Source organism: Schistocerca americana, chromosome 3 (genome assembly GCF_021461395.2).
Source record: "Schistocerca americana isolate TAMUIC-IGC-003095 chromosome 3, iqSchAmer2.1, whole genome shotgun sequence".
Taxonomy (NCBI): domain Eukaryota; kingdom Metazoa; phylum Arthropoda; class Insecta; order Orthoptera; family Acrididae; genus Schistocerca; species Schistocerca americana.
Genome location: NC_060121.1, coordinates 591,192,918 through 591,197,917, shown reverse-complemented (window position 1 = coordinate 591,197,917; position 5,000 = coordinate 591,192,918). Strand labels below are relative to the sequence as shown.

Below are 5,000 nucleotides of genomic sequence, written 5' to 3'. Positions count from 1 at the left end.
CTGCTCACAATCACACGTCAGCCAGACACTCTTATCACGCACTACTCTCTGCCTGTAACAGGCACACAGACAATATGTAAGCACCAGCATGGAACAACACCCAGTGCATCCTCTCTGCCACATTAGACAATCCACACTATCATAACCAGACCGGGAGGTCCACTCGGAAAACAGAATATCCCACCCTTCCGACAACCACCATTGCTCAGCTAAGCCACCAACACCCACACATGTCCTACACAGGGGTGCACCCAACATCACAATACTGCCTCCTGTCACACCACAAAAACAATGGCAGGAATGAAAGACACAGGTCTGCCACAAGCATGGAATCAGAGCGCCGCCTGTCATGAGCCAAAGGTGCACCCTGACGTGCCAAATCAGATGATGCCGCAGTCATTTACTTACGATAATCACAATCAACAAACCGGCCCCCCCCCCCAAAACACCTTTCCTTACAACAATGTGTACCTTAACCTAACCCGTATTGTGCCTTAACCTAACCCGTATTGTGCCTTAACCTAACCCGTATTGTGCCTTAACCTAACCCGTATTGTGCCTTAACCTAACCCGTATTGTGCCTTAACCTAACCCGTATTGTGCCTTAACCTAACCCGTATTGTGCCTTAACCTAACCCGTATTGTGCCTTAACCTAACCCGTATTGTGCCTTAACCTAACCCGTATTGTGCCTTAACCTAACCCGTATTGTGCCTTAACCTAACCCGTATTGTGCCTTAACCTAACCCGTATTGTGCCTTAACCTAACCCGTATTGTGCCTTAACCTAACCCGTATTGTGCCTTAACCTAACCCGTATTGTGCCTTAACCTAACCCGTGTTGTGCCTTAACCTAACCCGTGTTGTGCCTTAACCTAACCCGTGTTGTGCCTTAACCTAACCCGTGTTGTGCCTTAACCTAACCCGTGTTGTGCATTAACCTAACCCGTGTTGTGCCTTAACCTAACCCGTGTTGTACCTTAACCTAACCCGTGTTGTACCTTAACCTAACCCGTGTTGTACCTTAACCTAACCCGTGTTGTACCTTAACCTAACCCGTGTTGTACCTTAACCTAACCCGTGTTGTACCTTAACCTAACCCGTGTTGTACCTTAACCTAACCCGTGTTGTACCTTAACCTAACCCGTGTTGTACCTTAACCTAACCCGTGTTGTACCTTAACCTAACCCGTGTTGTGCCTTAACCTAACCTATGTTGCGCCTTAACCTAACCTATGTTGCGCCTTAACCTAACCTATGTTGCGCCTTAACCTAACCTATGTTGCGCCTTAACCTAACCCATATTGTACCTTAACCTAACCCATATTGTACCTTAACCTAACCCATATTGTACCTTAACCTAACCCATGTTGCGCCTTAACCTAACCCATGTTGCGCCTTAACCTAACCTATGTTGCGCCTTAACCTAACCCATGTTGCGCCTTAACCTAACCCATGTTGCGCCTTAACCTAACCCATGTTGCGCCTTAACCTAACCCATGTTGCGCCTTAACCTAACCCATGTTGCGCCTTAACCTAACCCATGTTGCGCCTTAACCTAACCCATGTTGCGCCTTAACCTAACCCATGTTGCGCCTTAACCTAACCCATGTTGCGCCTTAACCTAACCCATGTTGCGCCTTAACCTAACCCATGTTGCGCCTCAACCTAACCTATGTTGCGCCTCAACCTAACCTATGTTGCGCCTCAACCCAACACACGTTGGGCCTCAACCCAACACACGTTGGGCCTTAACCCAACACACGTTGGGCCTTAACCCAACACACGTTGGGCCTTAACCCAACACACGTTGGGCCTTAACCCAACACACGTTGGGCCTTAACCCAACACACGTTGGGCCTTAACCCAACACACGTTGGGCCTTAACCCAACACACGTTGGGCCTTAACCCAACACACGTTGGGCCTTAACCCAACACACGTTGGGCCTTAACCCAACACACGTTGGGCCTTAACCCAACACACGTTGGGCCTTAACCCAACACACGTTGGGCCTTAACCCAACACACGTTGGGCCTTAACCCAACACACGTTGGGCCTTAACCCAACACACGTTGGGCCTTAACCCAACACACGTTGGGCCTTAACCCAACACACGTTGGGCCTTAACCCAACACACGTTGGGCCTTAACCTGCTCTGTAATTGTCATACGACGCGTTAAATTAGTGTAGTGTTGCCTAACTGCAACCCCCGCAATATAGTTTGCTACTCGCACTGCCCGGTCCCCAGAGTATCGCTTCATGTGAAACACCTTGCAGCTATACACTGTAATGCGGATGGCAGTAGGACGTACATGCTCAATGCCCTTCGCAGTTGTTCATTGGCATTCGCATGGCGAAGCACAGCCTACGTTGTGGTACGGCTTGTGTCAACTGTCCGCTGATGTTGTACGTCCAAATCACACACTGTACTGCACATTGGTCCTCATGTACTGAATGATACATCGTGGTACATGTGTGACCGTACCACGACTGCGCCAACAACGGCGAACCATACGGTCCAAATATTGTGCACTCAGCTACGTGTCGTCTCCCTATAAGAGCTGGATTGCAGTATGGTATGCCGTGGATGGCGATCAGCATGAGCCGTCTGTTGATGTAGTGGCGCGTGTTGTCAGACGTAGTCGTCTCCTCTCACACACCGTGATAGCATGGTGCACTGCGTTCCACATCTGCGACATGCGACAGAGGCCGGTTGACAGTCGTTCGCGCAATGGACATCGCATACGTACGGGGGCCACCTTCCACGTGTTCGCGAAGCGTGCACATGTTGTTGCGTGTATGTGGGCAGACATAGTGTGTCGTGACACCTGACACAGGCATGCAACAATCGTTGAATTTGCAAATGGCGATGGACGTCTACGTTTGCTGGTGACGTTACGCAAATGAACAACTGGTAAACCGTTGTGGTGCGGTTGTTCTCGCTAGAGGTGAATCAGTGATGGCGACGATCGGTTGAGCTACCAACCGGTTGTTTCAGCGATACCCACCATGCCCACGAACGTGAATGGCATGTGGGTGTGAAGCGATACGCGGCGGTGGCTGGGTGGGACCGTCCCCGGCCGGTGAGGGGGGGCCTCCCGGCGTGCTGGCCGCGCGGTGCGTGGGCGCACGCGCTACAGCCGGCTGGTGGGGGCGGCCAGTGGCAGGCGCGCCGGCCGACGGAGGCGGCAGGCGGCGCAGCTGCGCGCCGGCGCACCCTGCACGCGGCGCCGTGCGGCCAAAGTAGGTCCTCGCGGGCCCGGTGCGAAGCGCGGTGGACATCCGCAGTGTGCTGGTCCGATTGAGGACTGTGTGCGCTGAGGATGCGCCGCCGCCCGGCGCTCGGCGCCGCGACGCCGTCTGCTGCTCGGTCGCCTCTGCGGTTCTCGCAGGTGGATTGTATCGCAGCTGTGCGGACGTGTTGGCGCGTGCGCTGTGCTGGGAGAGTTCGCTTCGGCACCCAAGTGGGGCTTTTGTCCTTCTGTGGCGCTGGCGTTGGAGCTGCCGGCCACCGTAGGTGGCGCGTGTTGTCTCCCGCCGGCAATGCCACGACAGCACGCTCCCGGGCCTCTGTCGGCAGCGGCAAGCTCAGTTGGGAGCACGGGTGGTCGCACCTAAAGCGTCTACTCGCCAAACTCCGGGCGATTGCGCCACTCTCGAACCCGACCAAGTACTTAGGACGGCGCTGCGCGCCGCCGGGACCTGAGAGGGTTTCGAGGTGTATTGTGCAGGGGAGCTCAGCCTCCTCCTGTTTGCAGAATAATTGAGCGGACGCTTGCGTGTTCGCGCGGGCCCCCGGGACACACTCCCGGGCGGCCGGCTGCTCAGCTCTAGTTGACGCAGCTCCCTGGTTGATCCTGCCAGTAGTCATATGCTTGTCTCAAAGATTAAGCCATGCATGTCTCAGTACAAGCCGCATTAAGGTGAAACCGCGAATGGCTCATTAAATCAGTTATGGTTCCTTAGATCGTACCCACGTTACTTGGATAACTGTGGTAATTCTAGAGCTAATACATGCAAACAGAGTCCCGACCAGAGATGGAAGGGACGCTTTTATTAGATCAAAACCAATCGGTCGGCTCGTCCGGTCCGTTTGCCTTGGTGACTCTGAATAACTTTGGGCTGATCGCACGGTCCTCGTACCGGCGACGCATCTTTCAAATGTCTGCCTTATCAACTGTCGATGGTAGGTTCTGCGCCTACCATGGTTGTAACGGGTAACGGGGAATCAGGGTTCGATTCCGGAGAGGGAGCCTGAGAAACGGCTACCACATCCAAGGAAGGCAGCAGGCGCGCAAATTACCCACTCCGGGCACGGGGAGGTAGTGACGAAAAATAACGATACGGGACTCATCCGAGGCCCCGTAATCGGAATGAGTACACTTTAAATCCTTTAACGAGTATCTATTGGAGGGCAAGTCTGGTGCCAGCAGCCGCGGTAATTCCAGCTCCAATAGCGTATATTAAAGTTGTTGCGGTTAAAAAGCTCGTAGTTGGATTTGTGTCCCACGCTGTTGGTTCACCGCCCGTCGGTGTTTAACTGGCATGTATCGTGGGACGTCCTGCCGGTGGGGCGAGCTGAAGGCGTGCGACGCGCCTCGTGCGTGCTCGTGCGTCCCGAGGCGGACCCCGTTGCAATCCTACCAGGGTGCTCTTGAGTGAGTGTCTCGGTGGGCCGGCACGTTTACTTTGAACAAATTAGAGTGCTTAAAGCAGGCAAGCCCGCCTGAATACTGTGTGCATGGAATAATGGAATAGGACCTCGGTTCTATTTTGTTGGTTTTCGGAACCCGAGGTAATGATTAATAGGGACAGGCGGGGGCATTCGTATTGCGACGTTAGAGGTGAAATTCTTGGATCGTCGCAAGACGAACAGAAGCGAAAGCATTTGCCAAGTATGTTTTCATTAATCAAGAACGAAAGTTAGAGGTTCGAAGGCGATCAGATACCGCCCTAGTTCTAACCATAAACGATGCCAGCCAGCGATCCGCCGCAGTTCCT

At 53.5% G+C, this 5,000-nt stretch overlaps 1 non-coding gene across 1 annotated transcript in view; it reads left to right on the top strand.

The window, feature by feature from the left end:
• Window positions 1-3,843: 3,843 nt before the first annotated feature.
• Window positions 3,844-5,000, top strand: part of LOC124608854 — a 1,910-nt gene continuing 753 nt past the window's right edge. Inside the window, exon 1 of the ribosomal RNA XR_006979412.1 lies at window positions 3,844-5,000. This exon is cut by the window's right edge and continues 753 nt beyond it. This is a non-coding gene — a ribosomal RNA (small subunit ribosomal RNA).